We start from the raw sequence: 26,959 nt of genomic DNA, 5'->3' as shown, positions 1-26,959 counted from the left end.
AACAACAGGGAAAAAAAAAATAAAAAATCCACTCCTTCCCACATTAAATGAACAGACTGATCCAAGCACTGGAACATCTCACCACCCATAAAAACCTTTCATACCTAAAAAACAAAAAAAAAGAAAAGAATAAAATTAAATAAATAATAATGCTCAAATCTTAACTAAATCATTATGGATAAATTAAAGCTTAAATGGTGAAATAAAAAGAGGATGTTCAGGAATTCCTGATGGGGTGGCAGAGCTCATCCCACCAAAGGTTCAGTGTCTGAGGTGCAGACCCAGCCAAAACTGGAGCCAAAAGGTCAGGATTTCTAGGAGAGGACACATGGCAGTGCCAGTGACTGAGGGAGCCAAGACCAGCAGCTCTGCCTGGGCACCTCACTTGGAATCACTGAATCTTTAAGGTTGGAAAAGTCTTTGAGGTCATTGAGTTCCCCCAGCACTTCCAGGCCCACCACTGGCCCATGTCCCCAAGTGCCACATCCACATGGCTTTGAAATCCCTGCAGGGATGGTGATTCCACCATGGGCAGCCTCTTCCAGTGCCTGAGCACCCCTTCAGTGAAGAAACAGATAAATGAAGTCCACTGGAATAAAAAATCCCAGCAGTGTAAATTAACCATTCCTAAGTTTTTAAGAAAATAATTTTACAGGTGAGTGCCAATTGATTGGTAACTACACCTTAAACTGGGACAGGAATTGGGATTTCTGGTTTGGGATGAGATCCTTCCACACTCAGTGCTCCCTTTATGCTGCTAAAAGGATGCTGGTAACTGATGAACCCAGAGCTCCAGGAGAAACAGTCTACTTTGAGGTGTAAATCAGCTCTTACACTGCAATCTACAAATGATTCTGCTGGATAAAAAGCACAAAAAATTAAGTACAAAGAGGCTCAATCACCTCAAATAACGATTAGCCATAAGTGGATACATTATACCACAGACATGTCTCTGCTCTGTTAAATATTAATTTAAATGGACACATTTTAAAAGACATATAATAGGGATAAGCACTTTTTGTTAAAGGAGGGCAACTCCTGTTAGTGAGTAAGAAAGGAACAGCTCAGAGGAGAGCAGAAGGATTTCAAGCAAGAACAGTCCAAGGATAAGAAAAATATAGGTACAGTAACCTGATACAATTATATGCATGTAAACATGAGCATTCAGTGCAGCTTTTCTGCATAATTCCTTAAACTCTTGAATTGCAAGCTAAATAAGATAATATATTGCTGATCTCCAGATCTGTGAGATCATTCAGCTTTCCAGAATGGAGTAACACTGAGCTAAAACACACACAGAGCTGAAACCAGCCCAGCTTTGGCTGCAACTCGAGGCAACGTCAGCAGCTGCCACTGCAAAATGTGCAGAGAGCTCTCTCCAAGCTTCATACACACCCCCTAAATAAATCCTGTGCCAAAACACAGCAAATACTCTCTGTCAGAGACCAAGCTGTAAAGCTGCTTGGCTTGGGTTTTTTGCTTCCTTAAGTTCCAGCTTGAGGAGTGCTTGGGAATGCTCTGACAAGGGAAAGGAAATAGCCTGAGTATGTGTCCATCTTGTTTCCTCCACTGGTGGGATTATGATATTATGATATTATTATATATAAATTTTCTGGTGGCAATTTACTGAGAAATTTGGTACATTGGCCAATTACCTGTCAACACAAAACTTTATTTCATTCTTAGTTACGGAATCATGGAATCACAAAATTACAGAATCAGGGAATGGTTTGGATGGGAAGGGACATTAAAGACCATCCAGTTCCACCCCTGCCATGGGCAGGAACACCTTCCACTATCCCTGGCTGCTCCAAGCTCTGTCCAACCTGGCTTTGGACACTTCCAGGGGCAGCCACAACTTCTCATGCAATTTTTGGCATCGAACAATGCTGCCTAAACTCCCCTCTAGCTCCCAAAGCACTTTTGGAGGCAATTATGGGACACCCAGGACTATTTGCAAGAGGAAACCTCATGGACAAGGAAAGAGAAGCTTTGCAAAGCAGCAGTTGTGGCTGAAGACAAGAACAGAAGAGTGACAGCACAACAGAAGCCTTTCTTGGTCTCATTACCATTTTGTTGGAAGTTTTCCAGAGCGCTGGTCTCCTACAGCTCCTTCTATGATGGAATCAGGTGATGTCAAAATAACCCCAATTCTGCCTTAGTGCTTCATTCTCTTTGGTTTAAGCTAAAAACAAAGACACACATGGATGATTATGGAATGAATGAAAGAAAATGAAAATAATGTTTTTTTTGCAGGATTCTGAATTGTCATGAATGGTGAAAACAAATAAATAAATATAAACAAAGAGCAAAAATGCTTTATCTTAAACAATGGGTATAATATATATATATTAAAATATATATACATTGGAACAAAAGGATGAAAATAACAGGTAAGAAACCACATTGTGCTTGCAACAGATGATAGAAATGAACAGAAATCTGTTTACAGAGACTGAAAACACGCTGCCACGGTGTAATCCTGACTTTTTTCACCACTTACCCAGCTGCAATTACCATCACCTCAGCCACACACAGCACATCTGGGGAGGGAGGGGGATTATTAGGGGCTCCTTTGTCATCCCGAATTACCTGCCCTCCGTGTGTACACAAGCAGAGGCTTAAACATTCAAAGGAATTTGCCTCCAAGAAAAGTCATCTTTATTGTCATTGTCCCCAATTTCACGGCCAGACCAGCGACACATCCCGGCTGTGTGTCAGCACAGCCCCCAGTTTGAGGAATCCACACTGACACGACAAGAACTAATCCTATTATTTCCTTAACGGCATCTGAATAGGCATTTTCCAAGTCCTGCTTCTTATTGTAAGTTTAACCCATGTGTTAATTCTCTTACTGAGATCTCAAGCTGCTTTCTCTAGAATCAGGGATTTAAGGGAATCAAATCCCTTCTATTCAATTTGCTACTTAAGAGACAAACCTTTCAAAATTAAACTTGCAGGCTGTTTGCCTGAAAAACATTTCTTCTCTTTCCAAGGAAAGTATCTCTAAAACCCGTTTTAAGCACAGAGGGAAGAAGTTTTTAGCAAATCTCAAGTTTAAACCTGACAGCAGCCGCCTTGAAGTAAGAACCAGGAGGGCAGAAATTCATCGGGGGAAAGATTTTCAGTTTATTTTAATACCAATTTGATGAGTGAGCAACCAAGCAGTGCTTTATTTGAGTGAATTATTTCCTCTTATTGTGATTCTCCTCAGGTAAACCACAATCACAGAATGGTTTGGGTTGGAAGGGATCTTAAAGGTCATTTTGTTCCAACTCCCTGCCATGGGCAGGGACACATTCCATAATCCCAGGTTGCTCCAAATCCCATCCAATGTGGCCTTGGACACTTCCAGGGATGCAGAGCAGCCACAGCTTCTCTGGGCAATATTCAAAGGTGATCAAGTGGGGAAAGAATTGGGCAAAACCCAATTCCTCACAGACGCTTCCTGTGGCTGAAAAAATTTTTGAGCACATCATGCTCAGGGGAGTTTTCCTTTCTGTAATCAAATATTAAGCTCTGAAGCCCCATGAAAACAAACACCTCACTCTAGACACACACACAGACACTTTCTGAGCTTTCCAGCTAAGCCACAACAACAGATTTGCTGTGGGTCTGCAAGAACTTATAGGTAACATATTAAATATTGATTGAAAATAAATCCAAATAATTAGGCTTAAATTTTAATACCCGTGTAGGTTTCTCTATAATTCATGATGAACGGCATTTTCTGAGGTTCCACGAGAGGCTCTGGGTTTAATTTTAATTATGCATTTATTACATAATTCACCAAATTCAGTAATGTGCAGTGAGTCTCCCAGCCATTGAAGTGAGTAACGAGATTTATCAGCCCAGTTTGTCACACAACAAACAGGATTCAGAGCCTTATAAAGGCGGGTGATGAAAGATACATAGAGGGAGGGAAGAACCAGCAGCAGCTTTATTTCCATGTAATAATGCTAATAATATGCAAATAATTCCCCATCTTAATGAATACTTCAGATGAATGCCACGTTCCAAGCGGGGATGGCACAGGCAGGGGAGGGAACTCAGCTGCTGGGAGTGTTCAAAGCTATTTGGAAGCCACAAACTTACAGCTGTGGGTAAAACTGAGCTTCCCTTCTCCCCCCAGAGGGAGGCTGGACACTGGAGCCCAGGGAATGGGCACAGCCCCAAGGCTGCCAGAGCTCCAGGAGAGTTTGGACAATGCTCTCAGGGATGCAGAGGGTGGGATTGCTGGGGTGTCTGTACAGGGCCAGGGGCTGGATCAATGATCCTGATGGATCCCTCTGAACTCAGGATATTCTGTGATTCCATGATCCTCACAAACTCACTGTCACATGGCAGAAGGTTCCTAAGCTCCTCAAGCTCCTTACATCCTGTTTTTAGACAGTGACAGTCACATCAAAAATGTGGATAATTTTCAAGATAGGCAGGGATGCACACACACCCCTGTAGGGATCTCTGAGGCTGGAGCACAGACAACACTTTATAGATCCAAACCTCCATGGGTCTGTGACCTGCTTTCCTAAATACTTCTGGTGACTCTTCAAATCTGCATTTGAAGTTCCTGAAATCTGAAGTTCCTCCTGAACCCCTGAAACTGTTGGAGGAGTGAGTCTTGCTGTCCTTTGACAAACATTTCAATGGATTTTTTTTACCGTTTCCCAAGTTTTTGCAAACTTCCCCCCCTTTCAGCAGGAATCATCTCCCCTGGGACACTGGCCATGTGCTCAGAAGCCAGAGGTATCAGGTACTTGCCATGCTGTTCTTTTCCCTTCTTATTTTAGCCTCAAACATCTTCAGGGAACTCAAATATTTAAGTCTTACAACCTCCTCACAAAGCCAAGCCAGCATTCCTTCCCACGTTCTCACTTGAAACCCACATTTTTTCAGTCCTCCTCAGGCATCCCTTTCATTCAGCTTCCCATTCCCACACATCCTCTGGGATTTCCAGTCTATCTCCTCTCTCAACAAAGTGTTAGGAGAAACAGAAACCTTTGGGGGGCTTCCTCCATCTGCAAGAAGATGCCCCTAAGCCTCCTCTTCTCCAGGCTGAGCCCCCAAGCTCCTTCAGCTGCTCCTCATAGGATTTCCTCTTTAGACCCCAAATTCCTGTGGAACAAAAGGGCCCCAAATCCCCCAAAAGATCACCCTGATGATGAATGGGGGTGGTGGATCCTCCTCTATGCTCATCCTTGGGGAAAAAAGAAAGTGTGAACCTGTCACTCCTCAGGCACCAAAGGATCTGCAGAGAAGAGAGAGCCCTTTAAATGGCACAAAACCTTCCACCAATTCTCTGAGATTCCCCCTGGACCACAGAGCAGCTGACTGTGAGACAGAAACCCCAGGACATCAGGCTTTGTTAGGTCTGGCACTCACAGCACTGCTCCTGGTATATCCCAACTGGAAGACAACAAAATCCCTCCCCCTATGGAATCTGCAGCACCAATGCTATCACAGATCTTGACTGTGGAATCAGAGGCCCTCAAAATATTTTGCTTATTTTGTCCTCAGACACTGAGGGAAATCTGCTGCTTTCACTGTCAGGTGGGACCATCAGAGAAAGAATTTTTCCAATGTCTGATCCAGCACCAGCAGAGCTCATTGCTCACCAAGTGCAGAGACACTCTCTGAACTGAAAAATAAACTCAATCCTCACCTCTGCTTAAAGGATGCCCTCAGACACCAGCTGACAGTGGACTGTGACCAGGAATTTACTGCAAGATATAAAAGCTGCTGCAGGAATGAGGAAACCCAGAGCTAGAAAAGATAGAGATGCTGTGCTGTACCTACTGAAAAGTAGTGTTCCCAAAATAAAGGGTTTCCACTTGACACCAGGAACACAGAATGGTCTGGGATGGAAGGGAACTTGGATATCATCTCCAAACCCCTGCCAAGGGAAGGGAAACCCCTCAACAGACACTGCAGCTCCAAGCCTCATCCAGCCTGGCCTTGGACACTTCCAGGGATCCAGGGGCAGCCACAGCTTCTCTGGGAAACCTGTGCCAGGGCCTCCCCACTCTCACAGGGAAGAATTCCTTCCCAATATCCCCCCTACCCCTGCCCTCTGGCACTGGGAAGCCATTCCCTGTGTCCTGTTCCCTCCACCCCTTGTCCCCAGTCCCTCTCCAGCTCTCCTGGAGCCCCTTTAGGCTCTGGAAGGGGCTCTGAGCTCTCCTGGATCCTTCTCTTCTCCAAGCTGGACATTCCCAGCTCTCCCAGCCTGGCTCCAGAGCAGAGGCTGCTCAGGGAAGACAACATCTGAGACCAAAACTGCACAAATTACACTTCACTGCTCCTTTTCCATGTACTTCATGGGGAACACAAGTGTGAAGAAGAGGAAATCCTCTTCCACCTCTGAAACATGCGGCTCTAATAAAAACCACAGCACTGCCAAGTAGAGCATTGTGTAATTATTCAGATTCCAAGTAATATCACAAATTTTCAATAACCCACAAAGCCCTTAATTCTTCCCCAAATAATTTCTGAGTAGATCCAAGCACACAAAGGAAAACAAGCAGGGAAGGAATGAGAGAGTGACTTTTTACATGGGCTGATAAGGGATGGGACAAAGGGGAGAAGGAGGAGAGATTTAGATGGGACATCAAAAGGAAATTCTGCCCTGTGAGGGTGGGCAGGCCCTGGCACAGGGTGCCCAGAGAAGCTGTGGCTGCCCCTGGATCTCTGGAAGTGACCAAGGCCAGGTTGGACAGGGCTTGGAGCAATCTGGGATAGTGGAAGGTGCCCCTGCCCATGGCAGGGGGTGGAAGCCTTGCAGCAGAACTGTTCCAACCTGTTCATTGATTATAGAATCTAAATAAAATAAAGGAAGATGGACAAATAAGCAAGCAGAGAAGCACATCTGAGCTCCCAAGTGGGGAAACATCACTTAATAAGGGAATTTTGTGGGCAGCAGCACCAGAGCTGGAAACCTGTATTCTGGCCTCTACAATCAGCACTTGCAGCACTTTGTTGACACAACAGAACATGGCTCAATTTCAAGCACCGTTGAGGTTGAGTAATTTCAAACATCTTTTAATGTTTGTAGAGAGTCCAGAGGGAAGTTGGTTGAAAAGATCTCCAAGGCAGCCACGTGGAAATAAGATACAAACCCCTTCAAATCACTGCAGTGCCAGGCAGGAGGCAGGAATGGAGACAGAGGAGGGAAAAGGGGAAAGGTGAGGATTCACACTTCCAGCTAAACTGCTTAAAGCATTTATTTATGTCCAGTGGCTCCATTACAAGTTCACAGTGTGCCTTGGGGAGCAGTAACAGACCAGTTCCATGAACACAGATTGGTAATTCAGAAGTAAAATTTTAAGTGTAATCTGTACTCCTGCTTCTTCCCATGGCAGGAACACTCCTTTTAGAGGGAGGTCATCCTCCTGTTCTCTTCTAGGTACCAAACTTGTGCATGAGAAATCGGATAAGACATTCATACAGCTGGATTTAACCTGAGTATTATACACTAGGGCATTGGTGCTTTTAATGAAAATCTGGGAAAGATTGCTGATAAACCTGAGTTGGGAACAATGACAGTGAAAATAGGCTAACACTCAACTACAGAGCTTCCCCTAAACTCGTGAGGTCAAGGGAGAGCCCTTTGAAAGTCTAAATTAAATTTACAAAGGACAAAATCAGCTGCTCACTGTTGGTATTAGAGCATTTTTCAGAGCAGGATCCAGCAGCAGTATCCCAGCCAGGAATTTCAGGATAATAAACAGTAAATACAAACCAGCACTTAGAGTTTGTGTTGTTTTTTTGGTCACTCATCTTATGATGACTCAAAATAAGGAAATTTGTCCTGAGAACATTGAGGGACACACAGCTCCTCAGGATGCCCAAACAGAACAGGAATGCCCTGCAAAAGTGTCCCTGGAATGAGCCAGCAGTGGAGGATGTCAGGGAAAAGAGGAACACACCTCCAGCAACAGGACAATGCTCTGAGGCTGGAGGATCCATGGCTAAAATCTGCTCAAGTCCTGCTGTCAGCTCTGGTTTCTTCCTGACCTTGTATCTCCATGCACAGGCTGGATTATCACTGCTCCAGAGGCTGGGGTTTAAATCTGGCAGCAGGGAAAAACAACCAGGGCCACAAACAGCCCAGAAACCCTGAGGCAAGTACAGAGGTGATGGGTGCAGAGTGCTCCATCCTCCTCTGGCTGAGCACAAAGTCTCTGCTTCTGCTTCCAGAAGCTTTCTGGGAGTGCTCAGCACTCTTGGAAGTCAAACCAGATGTGAATGTTAATGAAGTGGTGCCCACAGCACTCCTATCACATCTGGAGTCACAGAATGGTTTGGATAGGAAGGGGCCTTAAAGACCACCCAGTTCCAAACCTCTGACATGGACAGAGACGCCTTCCACTATCCCAGGTTGCTCCAAGCCCTGTCCAAGCTGGCCTTGGGCACTGCCAGGGATCCAGGGGCAGCCACAGCTTCTCTGGGCACCCTGTGCCAGGGCCTCCCCACCCTCACAGGAAGAATTCCCCCCAAAAATCTCTAATCCAAACTATTTTCTTTCAGTTTAAGCCATTTCCCCTTGTCCTGTCCCTCCATCCTTTGTCCCAAGTCCCTCTCCAGCTCTGTTGAAGTTCCTTTGAGCATTGGAAGGGGTTCTGAGGTCTCCTTGGATCCTTCTCTTTCCAGGCTGAACACCCCCAAGTGCTCCCAGCCTGTCTACATGGGATATTTTATGTTTTTATATTACAGCAGCAGGACTGTCAGATTTGCTGTGAAATCAGCAATGGGGACAAGTGTGCAGCCTCACCCTGAGCCATGGGACAGCTGCTGTGCAGGTCTGCCTGCTTCCACCACATCCTGCTGCATCTGCCACTCCTGGGCACCTCTGGCAGCACCACTCTTAGAGGAAAGCCAAGTGAAACCCTTCCTGTCCATTTGCTTTCTTCAGGACATGATTCAACCCCTTGCACAGATCCACACAGCTGTCCCAAAGTGCATCAGGATGGATTAAATTATTTTCTAAGTTTTATGATTATTCCAAGGGAGAAGAATGGAAAAAAAAACCAAAAAAAAACCTTCTCCCCCATCACCTCAGAGAGCACCAGCAGCTGCTGAAATTGCTCCTTCCAAGCCTGTCCTGACACCTAAAAACCTGAAACCTTTTCCTGAAGGAAGATTTTTCTCAGTGCAGCATCAGCTACACTGCATCAAGCCCCAGTTAATTTGCCATTTGCTCCTACCCAGCAGAGGAAAGGAGTAAATCAGCACCTCTGTGGCTCTGCCACAGATGCCACAGGATTTTCCAGACAGACAGACAGACAGACAGACAGACAGACTGTAAGTGCTGCCCCTGCTGGGACTCTGCACGCCACGGCACCGGCACATTAAGAGGATCATGATCCCAGCATTAGCTGTGGGAACACTCCCAATAAATAGCTATTTTTCCAGCCTGATTGTTCCAGCTTCCATCACTTCACATTTTGATGCAGATTCTTCCTGTGAGCAGACTCATCACTGCCCAGCTAACTCTGTCCATCCGGCCCAGACACCACATTTGTTCATAAAGGCTGTGGCATATGGATTTTTCCTTCAAAAATGAGGAGTGTCAGCATTTTCCTATCATTCTTCTGGAGCAAAAGTGATCTTAACTACACCCCCTTAAAAGCTGGAGCACATTTCACGAGAACTCCACTTTGTCAGGCCATGGTGAGGTCACAGATCAGGCTGGCAGGTGGAAAAGAAGGTTTAAATGTGTTTTTAGGGTCACCAGAGGAGGATCCCTCAGCCATTTGGGTTTTTCAGCAGCTCTCTACTGCCTGAATGCAAAGCAGCCTCAGCTGAATTTCACTAATTCCTTCAAAGGCTCTCTTACACTCATCTGCACAGATTATGCAGTAAATACTCTTTAAGAAAGCACTCCCTAACCCCAACAAGGCTATTCAAAAAATAAGGCTTAACCAGCTGACCTCTGATTATCTTCAGCAGTTCACCCATCTGTCTCCAATACACAAATTCCAGCTTCAAAGCAATGCTTCCTTTAGGTGTCTGAACTGGACCTTAACAATTACAATGCTCTTCAATGAAATGGTGACATGAAAGTGTCCAAACTGTTCCCAAAAAATCTCAGTGAGGGTTGTGAACGCTTAAACCCCTCTTGAAAGTCACCATAACCCAGGCACAGGACATTGAAGCAGCATTTCTGCTCTTAAGGGACGCATCAGGATCACCCCATCAGGATCTGTCCCCCATTTCACACATGGACAAAATCAGCCCAGATGAAGTGAACCCAAATCTTTCCTCCCCCAGTGGCTTTGGGAAGAAACTTTCCCAGTAGCTTTGCCTCTTGTAGTGACAGTGTTTACAAAATTTGGGAGCTGTGAAGAAAACTGGGATTGCTCAATGGCAGCTTTCATGAAGTGCTGCAGGCTGCAAAGTAAGTGGCATTTGAAGCTAAAAATTAGTGAATTATTTGCCTAGAGGTGGAGCAGCTCCTTCTTCTCCCTGGACACCTCTGTTACCATTCCATAGGAGCTGCAGGAGACATGGCATCAATCAGGAAAATAAAGGGTTATCCCAAAACTCCTAGGGTATCACAAACTTCAATTTTCCCCTTCTGCCTCAGGTTATTTTGAAGTCTCAGCCCCCTTTAACTGCAGCCAGGAGCTCACTCTGCCACCAGTCATGGAATACAGAATAGCTTGGGTTGGAAGGGACCTTAAAGATCATCCAGTGCCACCTCCAGCCATGGGCAGGGACACCTTCCACTGTCCCAGGTTGTCCCAAGCCCTGTCCAACCTGGTCTTGGACACTTCCAGGGATCCAGGGGCAGCCACAGCTTCTCTGGGCAATCCATGCCAGGCTCTCCAGATGCTTCCACCCTCCTGATGTCTGTGAACTGAGAGCAATTTCAACCACTCCAACCCTCTAAAAGTGGTGTTTGACCCTTTCCAGCCTGGAATCCAGCCTCTTTAACATCCAATATGGACACTGTAAGCAGCTTTTGAATTTGAAGGGTTTCCACTGAGTGTATTTTAAAGTTAGGTGTCTTCAGGTTCAGATCTTTCTCACAGTGCTTTTGAAATCACCCAGAGAAATCCTGATCCTGGCAGGGCTTGGAGATTGTTTTGATTACAAAAGAGAAAAAAAAATGCACAAATACATCTTAAAGAAAGGGTAAGATGGAACAGGAGGCTTTCAAATGGATGCAGCTTTGCTAGAGACAGGAAAAAAATCACAGGAAATGAGGGAGCACCAGTCTGGAAAACAAAAGACCTGCAAAGAGGCTGATTATGGCCTTGATTAACAATCCCTGCTCAGGGCTGGGGCAACAGGAGCAGCAGTGGGCAAAGCCACCCCTGGGAACAGGTGAAGGAAGGCAGGAGCTGCTTTCCAGGAGAACTGAGCTACAGGGACTCTTCACACCCCCATTACCCATGAGGGAAAAGCCCTGCCCAGGGCTCTTCCCATGGAAATGAATCTTGGCTCAGGAGTGAGACAGAGCTGTGAGAGAGGAGGCAGCACCCACACCCAATTTTCCTGCCTTAACTCAGAATAGATCAGTATTTTATAACCTTTCACCCTGAATATTTGGAGGGTTGTTCATTTCAGGAGAAAAGGAGGCTGCAAACCCACAGCAATGCATGGTGGGGCACCCAGCTGGCTCAAAAAGATACCTGGACCCAGTCTTGCACCTCCAAATTCCTACGGTGCAGCCAGACTGAGGACACTGCAAAGCTCATGAGATGTCACCTCTCAGCCTGAGGCCACCAGAAGTGTAAGAGGGGCTCTGGGGCACTTGTAACCTGGGTTTATGCAACAAAATTCTCTGTTCTAACTCATTACGTGTCCTCCTATAAAAAACACTGTGCAGAGTGTAGGTTTAGATGGGATATTAGGAAAAAATACTGCCTTGTGAGGGTGGTGAGGCCTTGGTATGGGTTTCCCAGAGAAGCTGTGGCTGAGCCAGGATCCCTGGAAGTGTCCAAGGCCAGGCTGCACAAGGCTTGGAGCAACCTGGGATAGTAGAAAGTTCCCTGGCCATGGCAGGGGTTGGAATGAGATGAGCTTTAAGGTCCCTTCCAACCCAAACCATTTTGTGATTCTGTGATATAACAGAGCAAATTCTCTCCCTTCATCTCAAATTAAATCTAAGCATGAAGCAAAAGCAGCTGCATTTGTGTAGTGATACATGAAAGTGTCTGCAAAGCATTTTAGGATCCTTCAGGAAAAATGCTAAATATCTGTTCTATAATTCAATGAATGTTAATATATTCATCACAGATTTCGACTCTTCAATTGCATGGGAGAAAAACAAGAAAATTGGTGCTTGTTGCAACGTTACGATGCCAAGGGATGGAAGCAGTCCAGGGTCTCGGAATATTCAAGTTCTGTGTGGGATGCAGGGAAATCCCTCATGAGAACACAAGCAGAGCCTGTGTGCTGTGGGATGAGGAGTGAGCTCACACTCAGGCACGCTGGCTTTGACCTCCAGAGCCACAAAACAGATGTTGTTTTACCTTTTTGTGGTTGCCAAAATCAAACCCAAAGCCGCCTCTGTCCTCACACCGAGGGCCCTGGTCCTGCATGCCAGGCAGAGCTGGGTGAATCATTCTCCTCGCTGGTTTTTCACTTTGTGCCCTTCTAAAAAGCTCTACCTCAGGTGCCTTCCTGCGCCAGCAGCTCTTGCCTGACACGACCTCGACCTGGTGAGGACAGAGCTCCAGACCACAAAGGCAGAGCACTTGCCCTCCTTTTCCCAGGCACGCCATTCACTGCTACTCCAAGGTATATTTGTTCGCTGCTTGGAGCGACTCTTTTTGAACTGCCCTCCTTTGTTCAGGCTCTTCAACAAGAGAACCCACTGCTTTTGCAGTGTGCTCAAACTTAAAGACTCTCAGCAATACCATGTATTTAACCTGGGGCTAGTTTAGCATGTGCTGCATTAGGGGAGTGTTTGTAATGCACTCACCTAAGTGATCAGTGCTCACACACCTCCTGCTTTTACACCAAGGTGGAAAAAACAAATCCCTGCTGCTGTGAGTCCACATGGGAATAAGGTCCTCTGTGGTCTCCCTGCAATTTCCCAAAATGTCCTGCCATTCGTCTTCTCCCCCAGCATCCTGGGTGTTTCAGTGACCATTTAAGCAAGTCACTTCAGAGGGCTGGAGCTCCTCTGTGCCAGAGCCAGGCTGGGAGAGCTGGGGGTGCTCACCTGGAGAAGGGAAGGATCCAGGGAGAGCTCAGAGCCCCTTCCAGAGCCTAAAGGGGCTCCAGGAGAGCTGGAGAGAGACTGGGGACAAGGGATGGAGGGACAGAACAAGGGGGGAATTGTTTTAGGCTGAAAGAGGGCAGAGTTAGATATTGGGAAGGAATTATTGGCTGTGAGGATGGGGAGGCCCTGGCACAGTGTGAAAAAGGCCAATCACTTGTTTTTAAAATTTTAAAAGTTTTATAGCAATAAAATGGTTATAAAAATAGTAATAGAATTAGAGTAATAATAATTTGGACAATTTGAATTAGGACAATATGAGACAATAAAAACAAAGAGTTACAGACAGTCCAGGTACTTTCTTCTGGGCAGCACGAGCCCGAACAAGGACACATGTTAACAAAGGATTAACCCTTAAAAACAACAGCCTGTTGCATATTCATACACCTCATACATGATGCATAAATTCCATTCAAACACAGGATTCTGTCTGGTCAGTGTCAGCTTCTTCCTCTTAATCCTCATAGCATCTTCATAGCTGAGTGAGGCAGGAAGAAGTTCGTTTCTTCTGATAAAGGAGCAATAAATTCTCTTTCTCTGAAAGATTCAGGTGTCCTGTGGCTGCTATCTGGTCCGAGTACCTCACTCCTTTCTTATAAAAATATCTCACATACATAGTTTCTATTTTAACATTATGTTATAACCTAAACTATATTTAACACACTACTTAAAAAATTAATACAGCATAACTTTCCAACATAACACATATAATATTCATTTTAATATTAGCAAAAAGCCAATCACAAAATACGCATTTTTCACACACAGGGTGTGTGAAAATCCTGGAAGTGGAAGTGCCCAAGGCCAGACTGGACAGAGCTTAGAGCAAGCTGGGATAGTGGAAGGTGACCCTGCTGATCACAGGGTGTTGGAATGTGATGCTCTCTAAGGTCCCTTCCAACCCAAACCATTCTCTGATTCTATAACTTTTGCCCCCAGCCTTGTTACAAAGCTCCTCCCGTTTTTCTCCCAAAATATCCCTCATCCTGACAGCTGGAGCACTGCTGGAGTGGGCTGGAGTGCCTTTGCAGGAGGGGAAGGAGAAGCACCTCAAAGTGAGATGATTATTCTCCAGCAGTGGAGCACCCTTCCCTCCAGCCTGGAACCACAGCAACTCTTCTGTTCCCCTGCTTTCCAACAATTTCCACCCCCTGCTGTGCTTATAAATCAGCCCTTAAAACAACCTCAGCAGTTTTTAAACCCCGCTAAGCTGTGCACTGGAAGGAGGAGGGGAACAAACTGGCCCCAAAGGCAAACTCCAATTCAGCTCCATTCAGCCATAGCAACTAAAATGTTAAAATAAAATATGTGTGCATAGTGGTGAACCTTTGAGCTGGCAGGTCACAGGGTGGGCAAAGCAGAGGGTGGAACAACCTGGGATAGTGGGAGGTGTCACTGCCAATGGAAGGAGGTTGGAACAAAATAAGTTTTAAGGTCCCTTCCAACCCAAACCTTTCTGTGATTCCAAGAAATACAGCAGGGTTACAATACTTTTAACACTGGTAACTGTTTGATGTTATTCTCAGAAAATGTTTGCAAAATGGCCATCCAGCATCTCATCTTGATTATCTCAATGCCATCAAATCCACACAGATTTTGCCTCATAGTAAATGAAGAGTATAATATTTAGGCATTTTAGAGTTTCAAGGCTGGAAAAGCCATTTCAATCTAAAGAGCCTCAAGAAGCAATAAATCATAACAGCTCAGACAGGAGTTGTTTTTGACTCAGTATTACTGAGGTAAATTACTTGTAGCATTACAGAAGAGTAATTCTGTGTGTGAGAAGCGAGCAGCAGCACTTTAGTGATAAGGTTAGAGAGATATTTGTGCTAACGAGGAAATTTAAGCTCCATTTCAAGGCAGACTCCAGAGCAGTCAGTGGTGTCTCCTGCCTTTCTCCAGGGACCAACTTAGTATCACTCTCACATCCTTCTCTGGAGTGATGAAAGCACATTATAGGCTGATAAAGGCAATCCGTGGTATTTCTTACAGGTCTCCAAAGATCAGCAATTTATTAAAAAGCGCTTTTCAGGAACTGGGCAAAAACAAAACGTTCTTCATCAACACCTCACACCGAATCCATCTTGCCTTAAATAAATTCACAGCTCTGGCAATACAAACTCACTCCTCCCTAATTGCTGCTGTTCTACATTTGCAAATTCCAAGTGGTGATGCCTCTCTGCTTGTCAGCAGAGATTTATCAAGACTGCTCCGTGTCCAAAGGTCACAGGAGTAAATCTGACTGTGCTCTAAGCAGGAATCCCTCTGCTCCTGAGCTGTCCCATCCACAGCAGTGCACAGACGCAGGGTGACACAATGCAGAATACAACAGCTTAAATAATTAAAACCAAACTGATAATTATCAAAATAAGGAACAAAGCAGCTCTGAGACACAACGAGCTTTGCTTTGCTTTATCCTCCCATGACTTATTTGAAACAGGTCTCGCAGGCTCTGCTGAGAATTAACAGCAATGAAGGGATGCTCTGGGGCTTGGTTAAAGGCTACTGCACCCAGCTGTTCATCTGTCATCAAAACACAAAGAAACCACCAGAAAATTGAAGGTCTGAATCTCACTTCCCACTTAAAACCACCCTGGCAGTGCAAACATGAGAATAAATTATACTCCTCCAGCAGCAGCGTAAATGAGCTGTAGTGGAAAGGCTGATCCAGCTGAAGATTTCAAGTTAAAAACTAAAGCAAATCCAAGTACAGATGTTTTGTGTTCTCGTGCCTTGTGCAAATGCTGCTTTCAGTGTGTGCTGGAGCTGCTCAGCTCTCCTCTGAACAGCACCTGAAAACTGTAGAGTCATGTCAGACACTAAAACCAGGCACAGAAATGCCCAGTAAATGAACCATCCAAAAATTTCTTTTACTGTTTCTGCACCTTCACTGGTATCAAAATCTCTCTCCAGCCCACCTGCTGCCATGGAGCTCTTTGATTCATCCCCACAGCTGAGAAAAGCTTAAGCCAAGCCCCTGTGTGTGAAATCAGGGGAAATCAGTTAAATCAGCCAAGTCAAGTGGAATAACCAGGCAGGGAACTGCTTCTTACTGGAGTATCCTTATCCATTGTGGGTCACACTGCTGGAATTCAGGCCTGTTTTTCCCTTGGCTTCCCAAAGCTCTCTGCACACAGAGTGATACCTTCAGCTGACGGGGGTCACCACCCAAAAATCCACCCCTCTAGCTCAGTGTCATCACCCCCAGAAGCCCAGCAACGAGGGGCTGCCAGGGATGTAGGACACCAGGGCAGGAGAAGCCTGGCACAAGCCCTGGTGTGTTCCCAAAGGTGTTTGTTCCAGGACCTGGCTGACCCTGACTTCAGTGTTAATATCATTTTTCCATGCTGTCACTTTTTTAAACAAATATAACTAAAATTGGACGATGTACCTTAGTGGCTCAGACACAACCTGCCCTGACAGGGGGACAAGGTCAAGTAACCCTTTGATTTATTGACTCTGGGATGTCTGAGTTACAGAATTATAAAATCACAGAATCACAGAGCCTGGCTGGAAAAGACCTCTGAGATCACCATGTCCAGCCACCAACACAGCACCACCACCATATTAACCACTAAACCATGTCCTCAACTGACACATCCACACATGTTTAGAAAGCTTCTAGGGATGATGACATGGCATCCTACTCTGAAAACCACAGTTATCCAACCTTACAGTCCCTTATTAACCTTATTGGGTTAGTCCTAATAAAACCTTATTCTCCTTTTTCTCCCAAAATTCTGAGGGTTCTGCTTCACCACTTAAGACTTCAGAATCTATCACCTGAGTCTGTTATAGTGCACTGAAAGCAGCAAAATTGTCAAAATACACATCCCAGGCTGATACTACCAAACTGAATTGGGTGAGGTCAGAATATTTTGGTAGGGAATGATTTGAGCAGCTCATTTTTCTAAATTACACTGCGGTGCTGAAAGCGAGCGGGACTCAGTGTTTTGCTCAAAGCCTAATTCAATTTTACTCTGTCTCAGAAAAAGAAAACAGCACATTAATCCCAAATCCTGTAAACACAGAGTTGTAAACACTCCCCAGCACCCTCCTCACCCATGCTGAGGAGGGCAGGCCTGTTTTCCAAGCCTGTGTGAAAGCAGATGGCAGCCACCTAATTCGGATTCGGTGCAATCTGTTGCTGGTGAGGAAAAAAAAGAAAGATACTTGACTGCTTTTCCTTATAAATGTAAAACCTGGGAAGTTCAACCCACTCCATAGTTTTGTGAGATGTTTGGTAGCAGTTTTGCCAACAGAGCCAGCTCTGCTGGAGGAGAACACATGCTTCTTGCTCTCAGCCTGAACTTTGCAGTGAAAAATCCCCTTGGATCAACTGGGAAGGGAGAGTCATCTATGGGTTCACTCTGGCTTTGCACCCTTCAAGTGCACTAATCATAACAACATCATGATACACTGAGACACCTTATCTACTTCATTTTTCATCACAGTAATGAAGACCTTATTGAAAATAGAAATATATTACAGCAGATATAAATGCTTTTTTGTGTCCAAACACCCCATGCTGTTGGTCTGATGGTGAATCCCCTCTGGTTCAGAGTTCTTCTTATGAGCCACAAAACTGGATGTGGGATTTTGTGTATGACCAGCAAAGGGGGTCAAGTCACTTCTCTCTTGTGGTTGGGCTCCTGTTTAAACAGCCTGAGATGCTGCTGGTGTGTTCCCTTTTCTAGGAAGGGAACAGAGCTGGGAAAGGGGCTGGAGCACCAGGAGGGGTGGAGGGAGCTGGGAAAGGGGCTCAGCCTGCAGAAAAGGAGGCTCTGGGGGGCCCTTGTGGCTCTGCACAACTCCCTGACAGAAGGGAGCAGCCAGGGGGGGGTCAGGCTCTGCTCCTGGGAACTCCTTCTTTGCCTGCACACACCTAGAAATTTGTTCAAATTGTTCATCCTACAATTTCTTCAGGGGTCAAAATGGAGCTGGCTGCCCTGTAGCTCCTTGGATTTGTAGCCTTAGGAAGACAGGGGCGATATTTACCATTTTCCCATCATCTCCATGGATTTTCAGAGTGGCACAGCCACTTTGACACAGCCACCTCTCAGCACCCAGTGGAACCCAGCAGGTCTCATGGATCTGCAGGTGATCCCTCACCCCACTGTTAGCCACTGCTGATGCTCCTCTTTGGCTCAAACCCCTCTGCTCTTTGCTCATGGCAGAGGCCAAGGAACACAAGTAGAGGATCATGGAATCATTTAGGCTGGAAAAGCCTTCCAAGATTATCAAGTCCAACCATTCCCCCAGCACTGCCAAGCCCACCACTAAATCATGTCCCCAAGTGCCACATGCACACAACCTTTAAAAACATCTTGCTCTTCCTGACATCCCTTTGCAAGCATCAACTGTAGGTGAGTTCTGCCCTTCCTGACACAAACCTAACACTCCTGGACAATGTTTAAACCTCCACTCTTGTAGCCAGACTCTGCTTCTACCTCCTGAATATTGCTTTTTTTGCATGTTGAATGCCAAATGAACCCACTGCCTTGTGCCTCTAGCACAGGTCACAGCACGATGCCTCAAAGTGAAAAACCTCTTCAGCCCTACTCAAAACTCAGGGCTTTGATAGCTCTTCTCTCCAAGCATGAAAAACTGGATAATGCTGCCAGTGATTAGTTAAACCCCTTCACAGCAGCCTGTAAATAACCCTGGCTTGACACAAATGCCAGTGGTCACAAAGCTTCAAAGTCCTTCTTCAAAACTGGCCGATTTTATGTGACTGGGTTTCTCGGCGCAGGAATGAATTTGAGAGGTTGATTCTATGTGATACAATCAGGATGTTTTAGTTCCTGGAGATAAGTTGACACTTCTCCTCCTACCCATAGCTATAGACTTGAGAAGCGTGACACAGATTTCCTACAAACTTACAAATGTTTGCTTCGCTGTTTCAGCAGCCTCAAAGTGCCTTAACTGCATTTTTTTTTTTTTTTTGGTTAAAAATAAAAAATCGCTAAATGCTGAAGTTACAACATTTCTGTCATCCCTGATGTTTATAAACATTAAATGAAGCTTTCAATGAGCATGTTCATGCTGTCACCAGCACAGAGCTGCCTTGCTTTGCTTTTTGTCTCCTGAGGAGAAATGCAGCTGTGAATTCTCCTATCCAAGAGTAACAGGAGAACCTGGACACCAGCTGGTGAGTCAGGTTGAGCTGGGAACTTTACTGGAATAATGGAAAATATAGCAACACACAAGACTAGAAAGCTCTACTGGTTGTTCTTTTTCTTCATGGAACTATTTACTTAAATTCCTGCAATTTTTTTCCCTGATCTCAGTACCAACAATGCTTTTCAACACTTTGGCCTAAAAGCTCCTCCCATTATTGCTACCATCAACTCTTCACCTAAATAACATCAGGGACAAGGTGACATTGGAACACTCTTCCATATATTTGATGCTTTACCTTGGGGCATTAATCCATCAGATAAACAAACTGAAAGGGGGGAGGTTTAGATTAGATATTTTAGGAAAATATTCCTCCTGTGAGGATGGTGAGGGCCTGGCACAGGTTGCCCAGAGAAGCTGTGGCTGCTCCTGGATCCCTGGAAGTGTCCAAGGCCAGGCTGGGTGGGGCTTGGAGCAATCTGGGATAGTGGGATGTGTCCCAGCCTGTGATCCTACAACATCAGACCAGTCACCCACCTTAGATGATGTGCTGCCTTTCTAAGGGACAAAAACCCTTCAGGACATGGCAAAAGGACCAACCCACTGCTTCCACTTCCCTCTGTGGAGGACAATTACCAGAAACTGCCCTGCAGCCTGGAAGAGGAGCTGGAGGAATTTGTTCCTGACTTGCTCCCTTGCTAAAGCACAAAGCCTTTTTAACCCATTTGGAATCATAAAATCACTCCAAGACTTCTCCTCTGCAACTTCAAAGAGCCTCAAGGCTGCCAGAGCTCAAGGAGTGTTTGGACAATGCTCTCAAGCACTGGGTGGGATTGTTAGGGTGTCTGTGCAGGGCCAGGGGTTGGACTCCTGGTGTGTCACTTTGTTTTTCTTAAGTTTTTCTAAGCCTTTTGATGTTTACATTTTGGTAATGAACTTTTTCACACACTTTATGTAAATAACTTATTGTTTTGCATTCTTTTATGGAGGAGGAGAAATTTGATAGACTGTTAGTTTGTCCAGTGTCATTGGAGAGGTGTCACTGTCACCCTCCAATCCACTGGCACTTTTAGAAATCTATAAATGTTAGAGTCAGAAATTAAAAGTTCTCTTTTTTACCTTGGAAAAGCTGTGTGTCCACGATGTGTGGTGTCCTATAGTGACACAGTTGGGTCCCTTTCATCTCAGGACATTCTGTGATTCCTCCTGAGAAGCTCCTGGGTGAGCAGAGTGAGAACATCTCTGCTCAAGCAATGCAAGGTTGGGTATTTCCCACCTGCTCTGCCTTGGAACAGCTGCTGTGGCTGAAGCTCACCCAAATCTGCTCTGCTGACAAAGCAGCACCGTTGTACCCCGGCCTCCTTCACTGCTGCTTGCCCCGGATTGGGAACTTTGGGGGCAGGACCTGAGGCAGCAGCTGGCACAGAGGGGACACACCAACACTGAATAAAAGAAGGCTGGTCTCAGGTGAGGCTGCTCCACTGCCAAAACCACTCTGAAGATGGTCTGGCTGCTTCATTTGGGTTCTAAATCACCACTTCAGGGCTCTCATGAGATGCTGGAGCAATGTCCACCCTCAGGGTCCATCTGTGTGCATCAAATCAGTCCCTGGCAAAACAATCCTGTACTAAATCTAGCTCAACTCTGTCATACCAGGGGCTTGGAATTACGCGCTGGCTCTTGACCCATCAGGTTCTCTGTTAGATGATAGCAAGACCAGGGGCTGAGTTTTAGTGCCCTGGAGCCAACAGAGAGACTCCCCTCTGTCTCTTAACAGTGTAATTTCACAGAATCCATCTCTCCAGAGGTACTCCTGCTCACTTTAAAGGTTACAGACGTGGTTTCACAAGATTTATTTTTATGAAATGAGACTTTTATACTCCTTTTTATAAATCATCTGATCTCCCAGTATACTTCAGCTGTGATATTAATTGTAAAACCCCCACATAACCAGGCAGAAATGTTAAACAGGGAATGCTCAAGAACTGGAGAATTATATGAGGGATACAGAAGGATGCTCAGTGCAAGGGCAATCCAGCATCCTGCTGAGAACAGAAGATAGGCACATGCAACCACCTTTCACTAATCATGTGAAAAAAGCTTTGGGAAAGATGAATAAATCCAAGGGATAATTAAGAAGGGGCTGTTTTTGAGAGGTGAACTGCATGAAATGTGGAGAAGGATGTCAACACTTTGTTTTAACACCGCCTCCAACAAAGCCTTCCACTTTCAGCCTCTGCCACGCTGTGTACATCAGTTCTCAAATCTTTTAAAGCAGTGTGCAGCTCTCCAGTCTTACACTACTTCCAGTATATTGATCCCAAGCATGCAAAAATCAGCAGCCATAATTATTATGTGTTTTGGAAGCAGCTGCATTGTTGTAACTTGGACAGAAATTACACATTAGTGAGAAGTGGGTAAGATATTGTTGCCCCTACTTGGCCTACATAGTAACAAGTCTGTGTGTCTGTAGCAAAATGGGGAAGAACACAGTTGCCTAATAAGAATGTAATTCACTGACTCAGAATGGAAGTTTTGGCCACATCTCAATGCTGTAAAAATTACATTTGTTTCAGCAAATCTCCCTCTCATTACTTCACTGCTATCAGGATTCTGATATAATTGACATGATCACTTTCAACAGGAAAGTCTGGATTTCAGAACAGCCAAACTTGTCCTTTTTTTTCTGTAGTATTTACACTGATTGTATTCATTTATACAATCAGATTTTTTTCCATACTCCCTTCTAGAAAAATACATTCAAAATAGTTCCAATGTCCACCTAATTAAGAATACAAGCTGAGTGAAAAACAAAAAGAGTTTCTAAAGGGATGAAACCTCTTCCTTTTTCATTTAAGATGACCAGGCTTCCTAATTATTTCTGTCCAGGTAAGAGCTTGTCCCCAACATGGTGACACAGAGCACGATGTGCCCCTCTGAAGGCTCTCATTCTCACCTGGCTGTCCCTACCTGCCTCCAGCTCTCCCCTCTCCAGCACAGGTCAGGGATGTGACAGCCCAGGCTGTGACCTGTCCTGCTGAATTCTGCCCCCAGAAACCCTTCTTGGTGACAAAACTGATTTATAGAATAACTTCTGCCAGTGCAAAGAACAAGGCTGCTTGTTGTAAAGTCCTGTCCTGCTACCAAACAGTTCTGACATAAATCATCCTCTGCAGCACCCAAGGCAGGTAAAAAACCTCCACAGAATCATGGAATGGGTTGGGCTGGAAGGGAATTTTAAAGATCTCTGTGTCAAACCCTCCTGCCATGGGCAGGGATATAAACTTGCTCAGGGATCCAGCTGATCTGACCTTGAATTTTTGCAGGGATGGGGCACCCATGGTGTTGGTGTTTCACCACCCTCATAAAAAATGTCTCCTTTATCTACTCTCCTATCCATAACTGTTGGGACTGCCAGGTCCTCTCTGCACACTCTGGGATTTTCTCATCCCTACTCCTTCCTCTGTGCTTGCAGACCTGCTCCTGCACTGCTCAAAACCCGGCTGGCTGAAAAGCCAAAAAAAAAAAAAAAATCCCTAAAACAAAAGAACCTAAAGCTTAGACGCCTGGAATTTCCTCTTAACACCTCTTCAAGCATTCACTGTTCACTGAGCCTTTCATTTCCTTCTCAAATAACCTCCCACTGAGTTAAACCAACACAATCGAACAAAATCTCTGTAACCAGGCCAACACACGGAGCTCCCATGGATGCGGGGAACACGTGGAGATCTGGCACACCCCGAAGTGCCGGGAGCCTGAGCTGGGATCGGCAGCTGCAGGAGGAAAAACAGAGCCCTGGGACCAGATTATGGCATCACTTCTCCCAAAGATTTACCTGCAAAAGAGGAAAGACCTTGGAGATTGACAGAGATAAGAGCAGAGGAGTGATGAACTTGGAGAAAAATAATCACAGAATCATTTAGGTTGGAAAAGAACTCTGAGATCATTAAGTCCAACCTGTGACTGATCCCCACGTTGTTAACTGGAATAATTGATGTGTCCTGTAAACTCACAAACATGGCAGCTTTTACTCCATTGGACCTGTAATAGGTTTTTCTCTCCCCTCTGTTTTCAGGGACCCAGCAACCATTTATGATCTGAAAAATCTGCACTGAAAACTTCTGGTTGAAATGGGTCAAATTCAGAAGCTACCACTACTACACAGGCTCTGTGTCTCCTGCACAGCTGGAAAACACCACAATAAGGATCAAAGAACTTCACAAACCACAGAAGGGTTCGGGTTGCAAGGGACCTTAAAGCCCATTCCAGTCCCTGCCATGGGTTCCACTATCCCAGGCTGCTCCAAGCCCTGTCCAACCTGGCCTTGGACACTTCCAGGGATCCAGGGGCAGCCACAGCTTCTCTGGGCAACCTTTGCCAGTGTTTCCCCACCTCAAAGGCAAGAATTCCTTCCTAATATTCAATCTAAATCTAAAAGATTCAAAAGAGCCTAATTATGCAGTGCTTTATGATGTGCTTTTTCATGATTCAGAAGCTCTGATTTCATAATTCAGGACGTCAGGAAAAGAAGCTAAAGATCACTATGGAAAACACTCACCATGTTTCTCCAAAGAGAAAACATTTTTTTTTTTTTTTTTAGAAAGCAACATAAATACAACCCCTATTTCTTCTTAACCACCCTTTTGAGGAAAACTCAGTAGAAGTGGCACACTTTAGACACCTTTTTATTTCACTTTGACCACAACACCCTCTTCTAGTGACTTCTCCACCACAGTACAGACACTTTCAGGACTTCCCCATTCCAGCTCCCTCTCTGCCCCAAATCTTGGGCTCAGCTCTGTCACGTATCCTTCCCCATGCTCCAACTTGTGACTCCTTCACCATTTACCTCCTCAGGAACATGATACCTTCCAAGTGCTTATTTTAAGCTGCTCAGAAGCTGTTCAGATCCATGGAGAGCAGCAAATCAACTCTCTGCCAGCCCCTGCTTCAGTTTCTCCACCAAACTGGGGCATCCTGTGAAGGGATCTGCGAAGGGAGCATGGAAGATCCCACCTCCTCCTCTTGGCCTCCATCCTCCTCCTGAACTTCTGGCTTTCTTTAAAGCTCACACTGCCAAAAAGGACACCTCTCTCTTGAGAGAAGAGTTTTCTTTCCTCTCCTGCAGTCTTCAGGGTGGCAAAAGCGAAACACGAACATTTTTGTTTCTCTTCTAGTGAGAATTCCCTGGCTTTACATTCAGAGCAGAAAAACACCAAAGTTGGAAAAAACTGGTTGTTCCTGAGGAACAGATACTGCCTCTGTGGGAAGGGATGTGCTGTGAGCCTGTTCTCTTCCCACAGGGATGTTCAGCACTTTCCTAACTGATCAGAGACATCCTGAGTCACCTGTGTCAATCAACACCATCCCTTAAAATACAACCACCAGGCTATTTTCTCCCAGCACATCAAAACCAGGTACCAGAGAATCAATCATGGAATTACAGAAGGGTCTGGATTGGAAAGGACCTTTACACATCCTCTCATCCCACCTCCTGCCATGGGCAAGGACACCTTCCATTACCCCAGGTTGTTCCAAGCTCCATCCAACCTGGCCTTGGACACTTCCAGGAATCCAGGGGCAGCCACAGCTTCTCTGGGTAACCTGTGCCAGGGCCTCCCCACCCTCACAGGGAAGATGTTTTTCCTAATATCCATTTTAAACCTACTCTCTTTTATTTTGAAACCATTCCCCCTTGTCCTGGTCCCTCCAGGTCATGCTAAATAGTCTCTCTCCATCTTTATCACGGGGTCCCCTCTTGAGGGGTCAATAAGGTCACCCCAGAGCCTTCTCTTCTCCAGGATGAACAATCCCAATCCTTTCAGCCTTTCCTCATGGGAGGGGTGCTCCTTTCCTCTAGGATTCACCTCCAGGTACAACTCCTCTGCAGTTTTCCTGCTTTCCTCCCACCCCACGGATCCACTGTGGATTATAAGTGAAAAAATACTGAGTCCAAGATAAACCAGTGATGACAAGGCCCAGATCTACTGGAATAACAAATTCCTGCTCTGGCTGCAATGTCAGCACATCCACAGGCTCTGGACTCTGCCAAGACAACACATGGATATCACAGGGACCCTGACACAGGCTGACAGAGACCTTTTCCTTAGATCCTCTGCCAGGCCTCCTGTGTGCCAGAATATTCAAGCACCTCCATCCCCATCCCTGAGAAAACACCCCCAGCTCTGCCTTACCCTAATCCATGGACCAGATCAATCTTCAGGACAGAAAGCAGCAGCTCAGGTGATGCCAACCAGCCAAGGTGCTTTTTATTTCAATTTTCCCATGCTCTGGAGTGGTACCTGATGGCTGCTGAGCCAAACCTGCAGAGCCTGGCATTAGGAGCTGTGTTTTGTGCTTCCTCAGAAAGCCAGCAGTTAATGGCATTCAGGCTGCCTCCAGAATCATGAAAATATCTTTATTAAGCATGTCAGGAAACGCAGCAAAATGCTGTGTCGAACAATTGGCCGTAGCAATGCTACTCAGCTCTGCAAAGCGAGTCTGGATCACATCTGATGTGCTACATAAAATATATGTCAGCATTTTCCTGGCAATAACAATAGAGCACTTGCTGAAAAAAAAAAAAAAAAAACCCCTTAACACACTGCAAATAAAATATTTGGAAGTGTGGTCACTGCAGAGCTTAACACACTCAGCTGGAGACTCACATGTCTCAATCGCCTTAGAGGAGAGCTGAATAAGCCCAACTTTTTCAGGTATATTTAGACACAGTGTTGTGTCTAAGGGCTTCTTATATATTTCAGGTATAAAAGGCATTTTTACTTAGCCCTATCTATAATTTCCTGCATATAGGAATATGACCTGAGGGGAAAAAAAAAGGAGATGAAAGCAAGAAAGTAAGGCCAGAGTAAGGAAGGAGGTGCAGGAAGAGAAGTTTTTTATGAGGCTTGAAAACCGCTGTGCTTAGTCATGAAGGAAATCAGAAATATGAAATAAGAGGTAGAATAATAAAATATGCTGAGTTGGAAGGGACCCATTAGGATCATGGAGTCCAACTCCTGGCCCTGCACAGACACCCCAAAAATCCCATCCTGAGCTTGAGAGCACTGTCCAAACACTTCTTGAGCTGTGACCATTCCCTGGGGAGCCCATGGTTCTGTGCCATGGTGTTCCATGCCCAACCACCTTCTGGGGGAAGAAGCTCTTCCTAATATCCAACCTAAACCTCCCCTGGATGATCATGACAGAACAAGAGAAAAAGCACTAAATTGAGGGGATGGGAAAATTAAAAAAAAAAAAAAAGAAAGAAGTAAGCAAAAAATCCAAACAAACAGGGAACTAACTTTTAAGGAGTTTTAGTATTGCCTGGGGGTCTTTTAAGAGTACCAGGAGCAAGGAATTTACCCTCAGAGATCATTAAACACGTGATCTCTGCTGGGGACTCTGTCCATTTCATGATTTTGTGATTATGAGTAAAAATCCATCTGGCACAACAAAAATACAAGAACAAAATTCAACTTAACTTGAAAAGTCCCACAGAGGCAATGACTGAACACCGGTTCAGATTAAATTCAGCATTTCTTGAAACTCCAAGACTTCCCAGCTTTTCACACTGTAATATTCCAGGATCATCACTTACTCAGGGCT

The 26,959-nt window shown here is 45.3% G+C and overlaps 1 protein-coding gene across 1 annotated transcript in view; it reads right to left on the bottom strand.

Annotated features, from left to right (window-relative positions):
- Window positions 1-26,959, bottom strand: part of XKR6 (XK related 6) — a 177,082-nt gene that overhangs the window by 126,555 nt on the left and 23,568 nt on the right. The gene's annotated exons all lie outside the window — the stretch shown is intronic.

Source organism: Agelaius tricolor, unplaced genomic scaffold (genome assembly GCF_023055355.1).
Source record: "Agelaius tricolor isolate 1412-34295 unplaced genomic scaffold, bAgeTri1.0.p SCAF_1, whole genome shotgun sequence".
Lineage (NCBI taxonomy): Eukaryota > Metazoa > Chordata > Aves > Passeriformes > Icteridae > Agelaius > Agelaius tricolor.
The sequence above is the reverse complement of the archived record's forward strand: the minus strand, read 5'-3'. Positions and strand labels throughout refer to the sequence as shown.